The sequence below is a fragment of the Heloderma suspectum genome, chromosome 8 (assembly GCF_057233095.1).
Source record: "Heloderma suspectum isolate Gila_16-S chromosome 8, 16-S_ref, whole genome shotgun sequence".
In the NCBI taxonomy this organism is placed as follows: domain Eukaryota; kingdom Metazoa; phylum Chordata; class Lepidosauria; order Squamata; family Helodermatidae; genus Heloderma; species Heloderma suspectum.
The window spans coordinates 1,318,098-1,338,556 of NC_139465.1; positions in this window are offsets into that span (position 1 = coordinate 1,318,098).

Here is a 20,459-nt window from a genome sequence, read left to right on the forward strand (position 1 = left end):
CCCCCTGGGCTGCTCCTGTCTGACCCAAACTCTGAGGATGCAACTGCCAGTAGCACAGGGGAAGGAGGAGTGAGCCAGGGCAAGAGAAGAGCCCCAGGTGAACCAGGCAAGGGGCTGACTCAGAAGAAGGGGCTTGGGTGTCCACGCCCTCCGCCCAGCAAGGGGACACAGGATTCCGGGTGGGACTCATGCCAGCTCAGAGCCGCAGAGAGGCTCCCTCCTACCCAGGCAGCTCTTGAGCTCTTGCTGCTCTTTCAGGGGAACATCGGAAGCTGCCTTATGCCGAGGCAGACCCTCCCTTGGTCCGTCTGGCCCAGTACTGTTGGCACCGGCTGGCAGGCCATCCAGGGTTTCAGGCAGGAGCTTTCCCAGCCCCACCTGGAGATGCTGCCAAGGATCCAGCTGGGGACCTTCCACATGCCAGGCGGGGCCACCACCTCCTTGCTGATGGGGAGCAGCTAGGGCTGGGGACCTGCCAAGCCCCATGATGCCAGCGTCACCTTGGCCAACAGGGACTGGTTGGGAGGAAGCCACAGAAGCCCAACTGCCCACGGTTCCTAAATGCTCTTGCCAGACTTTGGCCTGGGCACCTCTGCCAGTGTGAGTCCGGGTCTGCTGCTGGCGCAGGCAGGGAGGCTCCAGGCGGGGGGGCCCGCTGGAGAAACTGGTCCCGTCACTCATCACCTGGAGTGGGGAAGCCACCAGCTTGTCATGCAGTGTGCTGAAGGACCCCACCCCACCCTGATCTCACCCCCTGCCGGGCTTCTTGCAGGAAGCGTCTCCTAGAGGCTGCATGCGACCGTGCCCTCAGGAGCCACAGCTCCATTTGCATATGCAAAACACCCGTGACGGAGACGGATTCCCTTCCCCTGGGGATGCTAAGTGGCACCCGTATGGCAGCAGGCGACTTCTGCTACGCTTGGCATTAATCTTCCTTGTTTAGATGGCATTTTGTGATCATTATCTCATTAATCCCCACAACACCCCTGCTAGGCAAGTGGGTCAGCTCTCTCACGCCCATTTTACACGGGGGGGGGGGGAGGCCGGGAGGGAACAATGGCTCACACCAAGCAAATCACTCCATGGATGAATGAGCCGCTTGGACGTGGCCTCTCCCCCGCCACTGGCTCCCCTTTTGCCTGGCTCTCGACTCCGAGCAGGCTGAAGCCAGGACAGAACCCCTGGGTGGGTGGGCTGCTCCCTGACAGGATGAAGCAGTGTCCGCACTGCAGGGCATCAACGCCCACGCCCCTGGCCGGTGTGCTGTTCAGGTATATGCCCCCTTCTTGCATGCTTCTGCACAAGCCAAATGGCTCTTGGCATCCTGTGGGTGCATGTCCACAGCACATGGGGGGTGGGTGGGGCGGCGCACATGTCAAGCAGTGTGTGTGATTGATTTGGGGGGCTTGCCAATTGGTACCCTTCCCCCTAATTGGTTTCTTTGTGCGGAGTGAGCAGGCAGAAGAGGGAAGTGATGGGAAGTGAAAAGGCAGAGGCTGCTGCTGTTTCCCTGCCTGATGCGTTGGAGAGAAGTTGTTAGTACCTCGGGCGGTCCCTCAGGGGTTCATTAAGGGACTGGTCGTCCACTGTATCTTGTCACTTCTGACCTGGAAACATTAACATGAAGGAGGCTGGGTGGTTCCAGTATGCACGTGCAGCTCTCTCAGAGCGCTCCCGACAATGGTGCACACCACACACCCTGTGCAAGAAGGCCAAGGTATGCTCTGCTCCCAAGGGTGTCGTTGCACCTCTTTCCTTGAGAGTTCCCTGCTTCCAGGGAGAGGCTGGTGCCCCCTAAGCAGCCCCACTGCATGCAAGTGCACTGCGGCATAGACAGAAACAGCGGTGCAGCCAGAGCCGGGCTGGGGGCCCCAGCCCACACTCTCCCGTCAGACCCTGGGCTGCCAGGGCCCAGATCGCGCTGGCTACCGAAGCATGTTGCTGTCAGGGGGTGCCCGGCTCATCTTATGTTTTTACTTCTAACGCCTGTTATCATTCTCTGCAACAAAACGGTGCTTATTCCCAAGTAAATCTGTTCAGCATCAAGGCAGCAGAAGCTCCATCTTACTCCTGCAGTCACGACACTGCTGTGAATTAAGCCAGCTTAAAATGCAGCACTGCGCATGCGCAGCGGATGTATCTCTCTGTGCTCTAAGGGATGAGGGATGCAGAGGCAGCTGTGAAGCGCTGCGTGGCGGGGTGTTGGGGGTGTCAGAGGAAAGCGAGTGGACCTGCCAGTTTCCCAAAGCTGCTTTCTGCAGGGCGGATGGCGGGGCCGCTTTCCAGCATGGAGGGAAAGGGACGCCCGCACCCCCCCCGGCGGGGGCACCGGGCTGGCCACACGCACCCCTGCGGAAGGGGGCGGGCCATGTTCCACGGGCGGGAGCGGCCCTGCCGCACAGCGGGCGCTCCTCCGCTGGCCTCCCTTCGCGCCGCCGGAGGAGAGCTGCCACCCCTCGCCCAAGGCGAGGCGCTGGCAGCCTCCGAGGAGCGGGCCGGCGCGGCGCGGCGCCGGGGAGCGCGGAGGGGACGGGCGGCGTGGCCCGAGCACGTTCTCTCTGTCGGCGCCAGCCCAGCCCAGCCCAGCCCCCCCCGCGACGCGACGCGGCCGGCCAGCGAGGGGCAGCGCGACACGCCCACGCGCGAGCAGCGGGCTCGAGTGCCCGCTCTGGAGCGCGCCCAGCGGGCCTGCCCGCCGAGGTGGCCGCGTCCGCCCCGGGCTGGAGCCTCCGGCGGGCAGCGTTGGCGGCGGCGTCCTGCCCGGGGCCGCCCGCGGAGCAGCCCTGGGCGCCCTCCCAGGCCACCGCCGCGCTCTGAAGCGGCGGCAGGCAGGCGCTGTGCCGGAAGCACCAAGCCAGAGCAGCGGCCGATGCTGCTGGGACGTCGGGGTTCTTCGTCCAGCCTGCGGATCACGCCGCGGGAACCCGCTCCCGCGAGGGCCCCTTCGAGCTTGCGCCCGCCAGGGCTCGCCCAGAGCAGGAAGGGCGCCCGGGCTCGCCTGTCCCCGCCTCTTGCTTCCCTGCGCCCCAGACGCCCAGGATCCCCAGGCGCGCACGGCAGGGCCCCGCCGGCCCCTGTTCGAGCCCGGCTGGGCCCTGCTCGGTCGCTCCTGGCTCGACAGGGCCTCACGCGGTCGGCCCGCGCGCCCCCCGCTCCCGCTGGGGCCGCCCCGCGGTAGCTGCAAGAGCGGCCCGGCCCGGCCCGGCGGCTCACGCCCCTCTGGTGCTGGCCGGCGGTTCTCTCGTCCTCCCGGCGGTCGCGCCTCGGCCAAGCGACGCGCGCTTCGCTCGCTCAGCCTCCGCTCATGAGTCGCCCCGCGGCCTCTTACGCCCCTCGCCGCGCTCCCCGCTGCTCAGCGCGATCCCTGCAGGGCGAGGGGGCGGAAGGAGCGCCGGGCGCGCGCGAGCAGGGCGAGGCTGCCCGGAGGGGCCCCGCCCGGGCGCCGGGCAGGGCGCCTGGGCGCGGCCCTGCGGCTCCCGGGTGGGCCCGCGTCGCCCTGCCCAGTCCCGCGCGGGGGAAGCCGGGGCGCGGGCGGCTCGCCGCAGGAGGCCTGCCTGGAGCCCCTGAAAGCGCCCGGGGCTCTTCGGGCCACGGGCGACACGCGCGCGAGGCGGGCGGCGCCCCGCCCTCCTCTGGCCCCTCCAGGGCGAGCGGCCGAGTCCGCCACCGACGCTCTGGGCCTTTGGCCTCCGGACCCAGTTGTCCTCCGGTGTGACAGGCGGGTCTGCCCTGTTTCGGGGCAGCCCCGGCACGAAAGCGGCACAAGGCGCGGGCGGCTGTGCTCAGGCGAGGCCCTGGCTGGGCGGGAGGCCCGCTTTGCAGCCCGTGGTCCGGTGCCAAGAATACCGCCCCCATTACCGTCCGGAAAGAGGAGACGGGTCAAGCTGCCCCCAATCTTTAATTCAAACCCACGGATGCTCTGCACCAAAGCACGCGGCGGAGAGGGAGAGGCGCTCCGAGGCGGCGGGTTGTGGCCACTCTGCCTGGCCTTCCCGTTCCGAGCGCGCTGCCCAGCCGGGCACTGGCACAAATGGCCCCCGCCGCCCCCCCCGCTGCTCCCCGCGGCCAAGAATGCCCTGCTCTTGTCAGTCCCGAGAAACCAGAAACAGCTGAGCGCCGTGCCGATGCCGCCGCCGCCGCTCGGGAGGGGGCCGGGGGGGCTGGCCGTAAACGCCGGCGCGTGCCGGAGACCTTTCTGCACGGATGGCAGAATTTGGCCAAAACTGCGCTTGCTCTTTCCAAGCTCCCACAGGGCTCTTGCTGCGTGGAGCCGCCTTCCATCAGGATGGGAGCGGAGCGGGAGCGTCTGTCGGCGCCCCTGCCATCCGCAGCGGATGCAAAGAGAAAACAGCCCCCGCAGGCCCGGCGGAAGGGGCAGGTGAGCGTCTCTGTGTGCGCCCACAACACGAGGCAAGAGGGGGAACGAGCAGCCGTCCAAGCAGACTTGTTAGCCTCGCACTTTGAACAGCGGAGGCCACACCGAGACAAAGGCATACAGGCGCGGCAGAGTCGCACAGCGGAGTCAAGCAACGGGGCGGGGGGCAGTGAGTGCAGCCGGATCCGACCCAGATCCTTGAGTGGCCAGGGCATCATTAGAAGCAGGCAACCTGGGATGTGAGTAGACAGGAGTGGCTGGAAAAGGAGGCCAAGGGAAACCAGCAGAGAACCGTAAATAAACCATTAATGTGCGCGCGCGCGCGTGTATGCGCGCACACACACGCACTGCTGTCAGTGTGAAACAGCACTTTACAACGGGACAATAAGCAAAGAAGAAGACAAAGTAGAAGTCTTGGCCAAGGGGGGTGGGGCGCAGCAAAAAATCTGGCAAAACAAAGGCGACTTGATAATAAGGCAAGCAAAGAAGGACTTTGTTGGGCAAATTGCTAAGGGCATAAAAATGAGCAAAGCGTGTTTATTTAACTATCAGGAGCAAGAAACAAGCTAGAAAGACTACGTCAGGGTCTTTGAGTCCGATTCTGTAGCCAACTGTGGATCCACCGGATCGTTGTTTCATCTAGCCCACTTTGAGCTAGTTTGCTCATCAGGAGGGTATCATGGGACTTACCAGAGAATGTTTAAAGAATGGATCCAGGAGGAATCCATGAAATTACAGGTCTGTTGGCCTAATGTTTGGCTTGGATAAATTTGTGGAAAGCGTTATTAAAGCTAAAATTATTTTGCATACAGAAGAACAAGACTTGCAGAGGAAGAAAATATCCTGTCTTTTGCAAAGACAAGTCCTGCCTCATTGCCCCAGTCCTTCAAGAGTGTCGACAAACATGAAGACTGGAGATCTCTCCAGGGCGGCTCTGCTCTCAAGGGGGCGGGAGGCGATTTTTGTCGGGACCTTGCCACCGTCACCCCAGTCTGGATCGGGGTGGATGGGGGCGGGCCTACATTGGTACTGTTGTTTAAGACAACACTAAGGGTGGGCAGAAGGTAAATTGGGATCTACTGGTAGATCTCTGGGTGAAATGTGTAGATCAGCAAGGGTTTCTGGCTTGCAATTGTTTAGCGACAGCAGCAACAATAGGACTCCTCCCCAGCCCCCAATCATGCTGCTAAAATGGAAAAAAAAAACAAACCTAGGAGGGTTTGCATGTTAGAGAAAGAGAGAGAACTGTGAACTCAGTTCTGGTACTGAAAACAAAATGCTCTGTGATCTTTAATTCTAAGGGTATGACCTCACCTCACCCTGTTTTGCACCTGACTCCTGTTGGTGGGCTCACGTAAAAAGCAAAGTAGATCCTATAAAACTTCCTTGTAAGGTTTTTTACATTTCTGATTAAAGGTTGCATTTCAGCTTGGGTGAAGGAGAGCCTTTTGTAAATAAATGTGCACTGTGTTTACCAGCTGAACCTATTCGTGTCTCTACTTGGAAGTATGCAGTGTTGAGTTCAATGGGGCTGAATCTCAGGAAACAGGCAGAGGACTGAAGTCTTAAAACCTAAGCATGCCATTGCGAGCTGTAATTTAGGCAGTGCTGTACAATTGGGATATAACTGATTTCTCATCCTCACCCTTTTGAACAGAGACTGTTACTCAGGTGGTGGTGGTTTTAAAGAACAGCTTTTGTGGCTATGGAAAAGTCAGTCAGCTTTTCTAAAATTGTGTTGATTGATTGATTTTATTTCTGTCTCACCTTCCTGCCAAAAAATGGTGCTCAATGCAGCTAACAATAAAATCTGGAGTAAAAACAAAATCTTAATTAAAACATAGCATAAAAAGAAATTAAAACACACTTAAAATGTAACAACAAAAGAAATGTAGCACCAACCAGTTAGCAACAGACCAGTTTATATGCCAGAGTCCTGCCTGATGAATAAGTCTTTGCCTGCCAGCAATACATATAAATTAACATATGCAGATTTTATGCAAATAAGTGCCCCCTTTTCTTGGTGGTACCTGTCCTCTTCTTTGGCGATTCACAAGTGACCACCCTACTCAAACATGTGAACCAGGAGAAACCCCTGCAAAAGGTGCGCATTCCACGAGTCCCTTCCGGGAAGACGGGACAAAATTTAAGGCCATGCTCTGGGAGAGGGGACTGGCTTGGGGGCTTCCTGGAAGCATCTGTCTAACCCCCATGTCAACTAGATGGGACTGATTCAGCAGAACTGTTTTTTGGTCTGGGCAACAGCCAAGGAGCAATGAAGGCAAGCTCTTGACCTGTCTCTTCCTGCTTCCTCTCACAAAGGCTGCTGGGAAGCTGGAGCCACAGAAAGCAGTGAGGCCCCCGGAGCCCCCGGTGCTGCGATGGCATGTCCAGCAGGTTGGGCTGGGCTGCCGGGCAAGGGGGGCCTGTCACTGACACGGAGCTGCTGTCCCTCGCCTTCTGTCCATCTGCCTGTTTCACCCAGCAGTGTTTACCCCGATGAATGGCGGTAGCTCTCCTGGGTCTCCGGCCGGGGGGCACTTTCCCCTCACCTGATACCTGTCCTCTTTCTTTAAAAAACTGGAGATGCCAAGGATTGAACCGGGGATCTTCTGCCTGCAAAACAGATGTTCTGCTATGGAGTGAGGGTCCCTCCAAGATTCTCTCACACCCCATAATATAAATACAATTCTAAAGAGAGCAGTGGTGCGTGTTTTTCGGACAGGAGAGCTGGATGGTCACTTACACTGCGGGCTCCAGTTTTGGAGGGCCCTCGGGCAAGACTCCTTCATGGGCCCCCTCCCTCAGTGGGGCCCTCCCCCCTTCTCACCGCCATGACCCCCAGCTGCTCTTGCTTGCTTGACAGGCAGAGAGCCGGACAAAGCGGGCCGCGGCATCTCCTGCACCTCCTTCACACCAGCGCCGCATCTGGGCCAGAGCAAGATGTGGGTGAACAAACAAGCTGCCGTGCTGAAGAGAAGGAGCAGATCCGGGGGCTATCGTCAGTGGTCCCCTGCCAGGATGTGGGCCCTTGGCAAGTGCCCCATCATACCTACCCTTGTCACTGGTCCTGGTCAACTATCAGGGAAGCTGAAGCAATGGATTTAAATAGTTGACCTTTGAGTTTCCCTCCAACTCTATAAGTTTATATGCTAATTCCTTCTATTCCTCCAGATTAAATAAAAAGGGCATCTTAAGGAGGGAAAACCTGACACTTTGGTGAGCTGCAGAAAGAAGCAGTGCTGGAGATGGGAGCCCCCAAGGCTGCACAGGGTCTCAAGCATGGCTCAGCTGGAAGACACGCCGCTTCTTGGCAAAACTAAGGCAAGTAATTCAGAAAGGGGAGGTATCACAGCAACAAGGCTGCATGATGATTTCAAAGAGGTGCCACGGAAAGAGAGCTCCCCTTCTCTTTGAGGGGGTTTGTCCCGCGCGAGGCACGGGGCAGGTGGTGGCAGTGATGATGGCAGCTGCTCCAGGGAGCCACAAGGGCTGGTTTCCTGGTGCACCATTTGCCACAGCGGGAAAGTGGCAGCGAGGCTCTCCTGAGTGCCTACCCCTGCCTCCCTTGGAGGGGCCTAGGGTGGCGGCAGGATCGAGACTCCCGGAAAGAGGGTGCGTGGGATCTGCTAACCTTCCCAATCCACTGCCTGAGGTGGGGGTTTCCCCCTGCCCCATGGGGGGCCCGGCCCTGAGTGAAGGAAACATTCCTGACATTCAGGCTTCAGCAGTCCTTCTGCTGCTTGAACCCTTTGCAGTTTTCCTCTCTATGGCAGTTCTTTAGAGATTGGGAAACTGCCCTTGTGTCTCTCTGAGCCCTCTTCTCTCTCAACTAAATGTGACCATTTCCTGCAGCCTTTCCTCCCAGGACCTACACCCAAGGCTGCCTTTCTAATCTCTGCTGCTCTCCTCTACATCCCCTTGAACTTCTTTGTATCTTGCAAGAAACAAACTAGATGCAGTGGAGGGGCTGTGTTACCACTGGGCCCTTGCATAACATTGGTGAGTACATGTGGCACAATTGTGGCCTGTGTGTGTGTGTGTGCAGTGAAACATCCTCAGCGTCCATTGGTGCTCACTAGCTGGAAAGTAAGAAACGCACAGTCTTCCAACACTGGACAAGATGACACATGCTCCTCACAGACATCCCCACTCCCCTGCACAATACTAGTCATGCTCTGCCACAATTTATTTGCCACGTATTTCCATTTTTTATTGGTTTGGCAAAATCCTTCACATATTGCCATTCAACTTTCATCCAGGTTTTCCTGTGTTTTCAGCTAATCTGCTACTTTGCCTCTTGTACCTACTATTATTCCAAATCACCCACAGTACAACTGTAAAAACAAACCTACTTGCCTGTCTCATGTGCATAACTGTTAATTTACCTAATTAAATGTAATCTTGTTAAACCATGTGTATCTTTGGAGTAGAAAACCAACTGACAACCAGGGTCAAGATTAAAAGCAACAGTGTGAGTCGAGTTCCCAAATCTCCTATGACGGGGAAATTAAGTGTGGCTTTCAAATGGCCTCCTGATTAGCTATTTATTTTAAGCTGTTTTATGTAGAAATTGATACTGTAACAGGAGGTACATTATTTTACCAGAAGTTTTTCTTTTTTAAAGAAGTCCCATGCATCATTCATACACTTCGTTTCCCCATTTGCTTATGATGAGTTAAACACAATGAAACCCACAGGCCGCTGTGTTGACCATGGAGAGAGTGGCGTTCTTTGGGTCCTGTCTTCAGCCTGGCTCCTTCTTTGTGGTCCACAAGGTGTCTTGGGTCAGCCACTGCCTCACCCAAGCATCATCTAAATATCCCTGTCAGTGTGATATACATTGAAAAGTCAGCATGAGACAACCAAGCCAATAAAAATCAGCAGAGGGAAAAAGAGAAGAAGTCAAGAGCTTAAATAAATTACCATCTTTGTAATTCTGTAATAAATCCCCCAGTTGGGCTACAGTGATTTAGTGTTTGCTGATTTGGCACAAAAACAAATGTCTGGTGTTGCTTAATGGATAGTGTCGCCTTTTCACCTTCCTGACCCTGTTTCAGCCTCTGCTCCAAGAGCTGGGTTTGTGATGGACAGCAACAGAGGAGGTGAAGAAAGGACCTCTTAATGGTAACAACACCAGAGTCCGGATCCAGGCCTGGGGCAGGGTGTGTGTGTGTGTGTGGGGGGGGATTAATGGAGGTGAGCACCTCTTTCACACAGCTCTCTTGACAACCTCACGCTGCTTGACTCCATCAGGGCTTTGGATACCGACGCCAGAAAGTTAAGCCCCAGGGAAGCAGCCTCTTCCCTTCCCACCTCCAGGACTAGAAAGACATCTCAGGTTCTTGCTCTGTGGTGCCTGCCTTCAGGTCATTCAAGGAGACCAGGGATGTGTTTCCACCAGCGATTTACTCCAGCCTGGCTGTGTGTGGTGGTCGTGCGGTTTACACGATGTTGTGGCCACCCAGCAGGCGCCCCAGGGTTTATCATGGAAAAACTGGTTCTCCTGTGACTGGTTATAGTCCGACCTTTCCCCTTTACTTCAGCTCGGTTACGGTCCTGTTGGGGTGTGTTCCATCACCCACACTCGCGTCAGTATCATAGTCCTGCCCATAGGGGTATGTCGCTCACCTGCCTGTGACCCAGCCCTTTCACTCCCTGTTTTCTGGAAGTTTCAACGCCCTTTTGGAGCAGGATGCTGAGGGACCAACTTAACATCCCCCCCCCCCGAAAATAAGCACAAGATCACTAGTGCGGATAAGCATGCTATCGAGGGCAAGCAGGTGCCCCCACTACAGCCTGAACATATGTTTTATCTCAGGTCGCTTCCCCAGAACCACACGTGGGGAGTGATCCACGGCTAATATTCCTTTGTGTCCTTCGGTCCCCTTTCGCAAACTTCATAGTTCAGCTTTCGTATATTACATACGAAATATGTATGTTATTTCTAAGGCACTATGAAATAATGCCTTATTATGCATTATTAATGCTAAGGCACTATCTCATTAGAACACCACTGCACAGATCTTCCATCAAGACACATATCCTCCATGTCAGTATCTTGCTATCACTCTATCGCTCTATCACGAAATGGCACTAACATGCATTTGCGCTATCGTGCGTTGGCACATTAGTTCAGGGGTGCCTGCTAATGCAGTAGCTCAGTATTTAGAGGGAAAGGGGGGGAAATGGGTGAAATGGGGCATTGGTCTGGGAAGTCTACTCAGAAGTAAACCCCATTGTGGTCAATGAGGCTTGTTCCTGAGATTGCCATTAAGGGGAGTAGAGCCTGGAGCAGGGAGCCTCTCCTATTGGTTGAGCAGCCCCTGCCAGTCTGGTGACATTCACCCAGTTCCCCCACCCCACCCAGAAGTATGTTTCCATCAGTGACTTAAAATGGTGCGGTGCAATCCTTTGTGGATCCCTACGCGGAGCCATGCTGATTTCATGAAAACTCCGGTATTCTTTCATTTGCTTCACCCTTCCGTTATCATGGAAACACAGCCCAGGACCAGCTCAGAGTGGGGCTGAAGTAACCCTTTCCACTTCCTGGGCATTCTCATCAGATTTCTGGCCACCAGGTGATCTGTTGCCTGGGAGTTTTCCAAACTGGGGGATCCCCCTTTTCAGCCTGAGTATCTCCCAGGGGCTCCCCAAGGGGACATTGGCTCTGCTTTGGGATGCAAACTGTACCTTCTTACATCAGAAGGAGGTCATGCATGGGGTTTTTTAAAAGCCTTCCTTTCAGGAAGAAACATTTGTCTTGCTTTATCCTGAAGGGAGACCATCATTTACAGCTGAAGGTAGAGATGTAGCTAGGACTGGACCTGTGGGGTCCCAGCTCCAAATCCGTTTCCCAGAACCCCAGATGTCGTCCACAGAGCCCCGAGTGTCCCTTGGTGCCAATCAAAGGGCTTTGTTCTCAGCTTAACTGCAGTGCAGGGGGCCATTTTCATGGGGGATGGCAGCTGCGTAGGGAAGGGCTCACTTTTCCTTTCCCACAGGCTGCAACAGACTCCCTCCCTTTCCCCTGCATGACAACAAAGCTTAAGAAAAGATGTTTTTCCATTGGTTTGGGCTGATCTGGATCAGGGGGCAAATTAAGTGAAGAATTTAATTTTATTTGGGATGATTTGGATGAGAAATTAATTGGCTGCCTTTGCCTCCTGTGAAATTTAAATCACTCCTAGGCGTTATTTCTAAATGTCCATATATAGATATAAATGAGCATATGCAGATTTGTGTCCTATGGGTCTGGGCCTCAGATCTTTTAAGTGCCTCACAAGGCCCCAGCTGAAGGCTTTGCGGCTTTCCTAGGGGGAGTGTGTGCGAGGAGGGTGAGGGAGAGATGGTTCGCTGCCTGATGTGAAGACAGCTGCACTGTGCGCAGTGATGGGAGGCGGAAGATGGCATGGCTCAGCCTGGCATGGGCCTCCCTGCTAGCAAAGGCCTCCGCTCCAGTGCTTGCAGCAGCACATGATTTCAGAGTGAGTGGTTGGCAGAAACACCAGTGCAGCTCCTCAGCCCAGAGTGCCTTTTCGGAGCCCTCAGATCGGTCCACAGTTGGCTATAGAATTGGACTCAAAGAGTGCTTATCAATGGGATCATCGCAAACTGGGGAGAGGTAACGAGCGGGGTACCGCAGGGCTCAGTCCTGGGCCCAGTGCTCTTCAACATTGTTATTAATGACTTGGAGGAGGAGGTGCAGGGAATGCTGATCAAATGTGCAGATGACACAAAATGGGGCAGGATAGCTAATACTCTGGAAGACAGAAACAAAATTCAAAGTGATCTTGATAGACTGGAGCGCTGGGCAGAAAACAACAGAATGACATTTAATAGGGATAAATGCCAAGTTCTGCACCTAGGAAAAGGAAACCAAATGCACAGTTACAAGATGGGGGATACGTGGCTCAACCACATGACAAGCGAGAAGGATCTTGGAATTGTTGTCGATCACAAGCTGAATATGAGCCAACAATGTGATGTGGCTGCAAAAAAGTCCAATGCTCTTTTGGGCTGCATTAATAGAAGCATAGCTTCCAAGTCATGTGAAGTACTAGTGCCCCTCTACTCAGCACTGGTGAGGCCTCATCTGGAGTACTGTGTCCAGTTCTGGGCACCACACTTTAAGAAGGATGCAGACAAACTGGAGAGGGTTCAGGGGAGAGCAACGAAGATGATCAGGGGACTGGAAACAAAGCCCTATGAAGAGAGACTGAAAGAACTGGGCATGTTTAGCCTTGAGAAGACTGAGGGGAGATAGGATAGCACTCTTCAAGGACTTGAAAGGTTGTCACAGAGAGGAAGGCCAGGATCAATTCCTGACTTAGAGCAATATGACAATGGAACCCAGGGAGGTGGTGGGCTCTCCCACACTGGAGGCCTTCAAGACGAGGCTGGACAGCCCTCTGTCAGGGATGCTTTGACTTGGATTCCTGCACTGAGCAGGGGGTTGGACTTGATAGTCTTACAGGCCCCTTTCAGCCCTACTGTTCTACGATCCTATGACACCTTGACATTTTGGGGTGCTGTGGGGTGTATATGCATCTGCCTAGACTTCCAAAGAGCCAATTTGTAAAAGTCAGCTCCTTTAAATAATTCCCAGATGGATCAAGCAACTTCTCCCTGCCTGTATCTCTCTGTCAGAGATTTTATTTATTTGTCATTGCATTTATATCCTGCTCGTTTTCCTTTTGCAAGGAACCCAAGGCAGCTTACGTGGCCCTCCTCAAAACAGCCCTGTGAGGTAGGTTAGGCAGAGTGCCAGCGACTGGCCCCAAACCGCCCCGTGAGATTCAGCACTGAGTGGGGACTAGCGCCGGGTCTCCCGAGTCTCAGTCCAGCGGCCTCCCCACTGCACCGTGCTGGAGACCAAGTAGGGATGTGTCCTTTTAGAGCACCCCACAGCCACTCTGCTCATTGTGCTGCCGGCACGCCCCAGGGCCCTGGCAAGCTCCACCTCTACTCCTCTTTCTGGTAGCGGGCATTCCTTTCTAGCTTTCTACTGCTTTTGAAGGCATTGAAGAAAGGTGCAATATGCAACTGGCACCAAAAAGCAGAAGGCCTGTTTCCTGGAAGGCAAAGGCTTTGTTGTACTTTGTGGCTTTAATGTTTGTGAGCCGCCTGGAGAGCTTTGGCTAGATAGATAGATAGATAGATAGATAGATAGATAGAGGCAGGTGCTGGTCCAGGGGGCACCAGTCCCGGACAGCTGGCGGTGGGTCCCCTAAGAGTGCCACATAGTGAGTGGGATGGCACTTGGGCTGGCCCCCTTCATCCCCTTCCGGCCCTCTGCTGAACCTCCAAGGGGCAGGAGGCTGCAGCCAGCCTTTCGGTGTGGCTAACAGAGTGGGGGTCCCCTCTGCATGACCCTCTCCTGCAAAAGGACACAAGCAAGGGGAAGGAAAGCAGCACAAAGAGAGCAGTACAGAGCCGGCAGCCATGGAGCAGCCACGTGGGGGGGGGGGTATGTGTCCTGTCCTGAAACTGCATTGCTTTCAGCAGCACTGGCCACATTAACAGAAGGTGGACGAAGCAGACAGCTGGCAGGACCCTAGGCTGAGCACCATCCGGCCTACAAAGAAGCTGTGCAGGCCGCCGGGAAGCATCTGGACGGTCCTAGCAGGACCTTTGCACCGGTGGCCTGAAGTATCTCCCCAAGCGCTCTAGGGAGGCCAGGTTCTCGTGAAAGAGGCAGAGGCTGGGGTCAGAGCTGCCCAGACCTCCTTCGCCAGGGCTGCCTGCAGGTAGAGCAATGCGGACGGGTGGCGACCGCAGTGGCAGGTGGTTCCCAGTGATTAATGAGCCAGTCGGGATGATGCGGAGCATTAAGTGTCCACTCCTGGTCGGTGCAAAGATTCTCTTGCCCTACAGTTCTTTTGACAGAGAGGAAATGAACTTAGTCACCTCCTGTGATACAGGTGGAGACCACAAAAGGCTCAATTTGCAATTAGATGAACTCTTTGGGTTGAAGTTGGTCAGTTACAGCACAGGGACGCCTTTCTGGCGCGGCTCCGCAGGCACAGACGTGAACGTGCCTCGAGTCGCAGCACTGCTGCGTGGGGCTGTCCAGAGCGGGAGGTGGGGTCCTGCCCCGCCTCGCCAAACCGCATGAGTGAGTGAGGCCCCTTCCGTTCCACCAGCTCCAGCAGCTTTCACTCCCGGCTGCTGGCTCTGCAGATGTAGTGTTCATGTTAGCATTAACGGGAGAGGACAGCAAACCCCCCAGGCTGTGCTTAGAAGGGGGAAGAGAGTCATTCAATAGAGCACAGAGAAGAGCTAAATTGGAGGTCAGGGAAGCCGGTCACGTTGGGGAGGAAGGAGGGCAGATTCTCTTTGTCATGCCCGCATCAGGAGCAGTGCAGCCAGAGAGCTGTCCGGCCCTCTGGAGACAGGCCCATTGTCTTCAGCGGCCTATAGATGTAAGTTCCATATGCCCAGAGCCCCCCACCCCTGCTCTTGACCCCACTGAGGTCAGAGGCACACGCACACTGGTCTTGAACTCTCCGTCTGTTTCCCCACTTTCTCTCTGCCATGTTAATCACCGCTCCCTTCCACCAGGGCCAGAAGCAACCTTCCCAGAATTCATGCGACTTCAGAAGGGCAAGCTGCTTGCTCTCTCTGGCCTCCAGATCTCTGTTCTCCATACAGGGAGGTGTGCGGATGGACTCATGCAGAGCAGAAGGAGACCCTCCAGGGATGCTCTTCTCTTGGGAATAGCTCACGGGGCATTGCCACACAGACCCTTGCACAGAACCCTGCCTGGATTCTCACGGGGTGAGAGGATCTATTTTGTTTCCACAGAGAACTACCTCTGTTGTCCCGTGTTTTCAGGAGCGGCTCCTTCTCCAGCACCAAAGGAGGGTCATTCCCTTTGGATCTTCGCATGGTGTAATGACTGTTGCACTCGCACCCTTGACCTGGGCCACTGAATGCCCCCTGTACAACACCTCTTATTTACCGTTCTGGTGCAGCGGACGGTGGAACAGAAGGGCAGCCACGCTGGCCTGCCAACCCTTCCGCCTTCCGAGGGCTGAAGGAGCGCAACCCCCAGGGCTGAGCCCTGTGGAGAGGGCCTAGGGCAGCCTTTGGGCACGATCCGCCAGCAGGTGCTCAGCGATATGAAGGGGAGTGGCACAAGAGCGTGGAGGAGGGCGTGCCCGAGGCGGCACACCAAGTGGCAGGCATGGATTGTGCCCAAAGGTGCAGAGCCCAGAGGGGTAGGTCCACGGGGGCAGCAGGACGGTGGGGGGCGTCAGCACTGCTGCACCTGCGTTCCTGACACAGGGTCTTTGGAGACTGAAAAGGGACCCCCCCCTCCCCCCCTTGTCTCCAAGCTTATAGAAGGAACACATGTTCCCATTAGTCATTTGCTGGAGGGGAGCTTTAGGGTATGTGCTGACAGTCTGTACGTGGAGGCCTAATTTGAATACTATTTGCATATTGCAGGTAGACAAGGTGCCACCATGTTAAAAACAGAGATGGGCACACAGGAGGAGCAGTGCAGAGCGGTGGCAGGCAGAGCCCCAGTGACTTCCCGCCGCAAGCAGCCAGCTCCTTTCCCCAGGATGTGCTCCGACTTGGATTGTGCGGCATCCCCCCCCCCCGCCCCCTCGGCAAGCAATGCCCAACACGGCCGGTTTCAGAGAGGCTTTTAATTACTCCTGCTTGCCAAGAGTGGCTCATAGATGCACAGCAGAGGACATGGCTTCCCTCCCGGGAACGTTGCAGGCAGAAACAGTCCTTCTCCCTTGATAATACTGTTTGCGAGTCCCAAACTAGGAGGAGGAGGAGGAGACATTTTCTGGAGGTTTCAAGCCAGTCGGTGCTGCTGCTGCTTCCTCCGGCTGCTTTGCAAGAGGCCGGAACGGATGCCAGGCCTCCCTGCCCCGCTGCCTTGGCTCCCATTCAGCTGTACTGTCTCTGCCTTGGACACGACCTTGGGGAGTGCAAAGGTCGCATTTGAAGGCTGCAATCAGTGTCCAAGCAAGACAGGACAAGAACGTGGCAGGGCCGTGCTGAGGCCTGGCCGGGGTGGGGGAGAGGCCTCCGACAGGCGTCTCCATGATCAATGAACACATTTGCATTACAGGGTGTGAAATGCTGTTGGCGTCCCTGTGCCTTTGCTCTGACCCGATCTCGGTGACCCCATCAGACCCGGTGGTCAGTAGTGATTAGACATCGATAGGCAGCTCAAAGCATTTCCCACTCCTGTCCGATCCGTTGCTCGTAGTACAGTCCTATAGGTCGACTGATTGGCTGCGAATGATCAGTCCCAGAGCGGACGCTGACTGGCCTTCAGCTCCCAAGACATGCAGGAGAAGTGATCCAGGCCATCTGTGCACGGGAGCCAGCCCCATGCATTTGGGCGGCATGTCCTTCCAAGGACGCTGTTATCGCGCGTGATGTTAAAAGGAGGGGTGGGTGCTGAATTTTAGAAACCCCTAAAGCAAATCATTGGATCGGATCGGATCACCTTTAATAGTGATTGGGGTCTAGCCAGCTTTGGCCAGACATGCTGCATAAAATGTTTGGGCTGGGAAATGGTTTCACTGGGACCAAGAGCAGGTTTCATTGCACTTCTGTACCCATCCGCCGGGGGCCCTCTGGAAACCCTGCCTGATGTTTGCAAAGTTGGCAAGAGCTGGGCTGAGCGGTCTGGAGCGCAGCGCAGCGGCGCACACAAGGCAGGCGCCACCTCCTGCGCTCGCGGCTGAGTGGGATCAGGGCTGGGCCAGGGCAGGCCGTGGGCCAGGGAGTGTGCAGCGCAGCTGGGAGGGCCCACCAGGGCAGCCACCCAGCCCAAGCAGCAGTTGGGAGGGAGGGAGGGAGGGAGGGGTGCAGAGAGGAGGCCCGGACAGAAAGACAAAATGGTGCAGGTGGCTGCATTCAGAAGGGAATTAATGTGTAGGTGTCTTTTACGGCTATGATAATTGCCAATTTTCTGTATTTATGGAAATGTCATAAATATTGAAGTGTGGCACTATTATTTCTATAGATACTGATTTAGCATGAATATGGAAATTTGTTAATTATCACTAAAGCTGTTCATTGAATTCCGAAAGTTAAAAAAAACAACATCCTAGCAAATAAGTATGTCATTTACTCATTACTTTGCTTCAAACCCAACATTTCCATATTGACCTGTTTTTATTTGTTCCTTTCATGATGCAGGTAGAAGAGTGCCAAACATGCCACAAGAAAAGTCTCTCTCTTGGGGTGGGGATGGGATCTTGCTGCATAAGCAGGGTCGCTAATCGCTGCCCCCAACCAGCAAAGGACGCCCCTGCCTGGAAGCAGCTGGCTTGCCGTGGCAATCCACACCCAGATGCATGTGACCCTCCAAAGCGCTCTGTGGCTGGACCCAGCCCAGACCCAACCAGCGCAGCCCTTGCCAGTGTCCCTCAGCAGCCAGCCAGATGCTGAAGCCTGACCAGGGCGTGGAAGCCGCAGCCTTGGCACCTCCTGCTGCTCCCTCCCTGAGCGGCATATTGCTGCCCCCGACCCCGAGGGTGGCTGATGTGAACCGGCGTTCCACATCCCACCCTAGCACGCAAAGGTGTGCCGCCAAGAAGGGCCACAAATTCAGAATCCTAACAGAAAGAAATTAAACCGTTCATTGCGGAACAAGACCCAACGTGAAATAAATGCAAGATAAAGTAAGATGAAGGCCACACATGCAAACCTTAACAATTCAGCAAGTGAATAACTTCTAAAATGACTCAACACTTAAGCAAATGGATCATTGAGAAAACAACAAATGCAGAAAAAATGGAATAAGGAGATGCCTCCCACACTAGCCAATGCAAATGTATAGTGTGGATTTGGAATGAAGCCAAGGCAAGGGAGATAGTAATGCCACGCTGCAACCCCTTCCTAACTTCCACCTGTCTGTCAACTTTTGAATGTAAGCTCCTGGGCCCTTCAGGTCAGTCTGGTCTGTCAGCTCCAGGGAACTTCCTCTTTCTTCCATCCAGAGAGAGGGACAAAGACAGAAAGGCAGGGCAGAGGCAGAGGCAGAAGGGCAGCACCAGAAGAGGCGGCGGCGGGGACAAGAGGGCCCCAGCGGCTTCTGCTTGGATTCTTGCTGCATTGATTGGGGTGCGACCCTAATCACACTTACGACAGGGTAAGTCCCCAGTGAAGCCAGGTCAGGATTATTTCTGTACCCCCTTTTGGCAATAACTACACTCCTAGTGGGCCACACAATGAACACAACAATACGCCAAAACAGGTTCCTTATAAAAATGGATAAATAATCAAAACAAACAAAACCACAGAACGAGCAATGCCAATAATCAATACAATAACACTCAATTCCTAATAACAATTAAGTATACACAACAACACTAAAATTACAACTTTAAATAGCAACTCTCACGTCATTTATCTAAACTAGCAAAAATCACCAACAAAATTCAGCAGCAACAAAAATTAAAATGAACAAATTAAAATGCCACTTTAACAGGTGCAGTAAAGATGTTGAAATGCGCAACCTCACTGGAGGCAGGGGACCTGCATCTGAGTGAACGGGCGCAGGGCTGCATTGTCAGAGTAGGAAAGAGCAGAAGAGGCAAATGCCTAGCAAATGCCTCCTGGATAAAGCATCTAGTCGGCTCAAATGGACATGGCCGGATCCTCCGCCTGCCTGCCCAAACTCCTCAGCCGACTGGGAAGGGACATACAGAGAAGACCCGGGGGCTGTCAGAGCAGGTCTGGGAGCAGCCCCCGCCCTGGGGGAGGGAGCAGGGCTTTCCCAGAGCTCATCATCAGCCATGCAAGTGCCAATCATCACTCACACAAATCACAGAGAATTCGGTAATTAGCCAGAAGCCTTTGGGAACCCCACAGAAAGATTCTGCTGGAACAGACAGGTCTTTGGATGCAAGGAAAGTCACACGCTAAATGCTGAACTTTGCCTACAACGACCCTCCTTTGGATCTCATCCAGTACAAAACTGGCAGGAATTCTGGAAGTGCTTCCGAGAGCAACAGCAACAGCAAACCAGGAGTAACGCAGGAGGGGATTAAAAGCTCACATCCAACTGATGTTCAAGCGAGCCAGAGAGAGCAAGGCGGCCTTTGCTTGGCCCTGCAATGAGAGCAGCATCGCTGACTCTCCTCAGAGAGAGCCTTCTGAAGACAGAGGCCCCGCTGAGAAGGGCCTCTCTCCAGTCACCTCCTGTGGGGGGGGGGAGAGAAGGGCCTCCAAGGTCGCCGCAAGACTTCTGGGCGGAGGAGGCGTTAAGCTCCTGGGGCCCCAAGCCACCCCGGGTTCACAAGCACGCCCCCGCCTTTTGCACTGTGTGCAGAAGGAGGCTGGCATTCTGAGAAGCAGTTCCAGACCCGGTGGCACAGCATGTTTGCCGGGATGGATGCCAGGCAGTGTTCTGTCAGGGGCAGCTTGAGCTCACAGATGTCTCTGAGGAGCCTTCAGAGGCAACCCTCATAGAAGGAGCTGTAGCGTGGTCACCGGGGCATCAGCCACTGCAGCCAAGCTGCCCCCCAGCTGGGGAGGGGGCACAGCTGGGGTGGTCCCAGGTCCGATCCCTACAGGTCAGTCCTGGGGAACCCTCTTACAGGGCTTGCAGGACTTGGCCAGATGGATCTTCACAGGCCTGACTCCACTTAAGGCAGCTCTTCATAGGAAAGTGATGCTGAGGCCCACCCAGCAGGGCTGCACCCAAAGCTGCCCACCGAATGAACGGCCGGTCCCCAAATGCCTGAGCGCTGCTCAGGAAGCCAGCCCTCCACATGCGCCTTCGCCACTCTTCGTGGACTGGAGAGCTAGCAGAGCGCCTGGGTCACAAGCGGAACGCGTCCACGTTCTGTGCCATTGAGACACTTGTCGAGTGAAGGAGAGGGCGGGATTGGGGGAAAAGGGAAGGGACCTGTTGTGCCTGCCTGAAGAGTTTCCAGCAGCTCTGCCTTGGTAAAAAATAAAAGTGCTTTCTGCCTGGGGACAATGGCAAACATCTCACCAAACGTGCCCTGTGGTTCTGCTTTCTCACTGCCTTGCTGGTGAGCTGCAGGTGAAGATGCTGTCAGTGTCCCTCCTGGCCAAGCAAGAGCAGGTGGGCAGC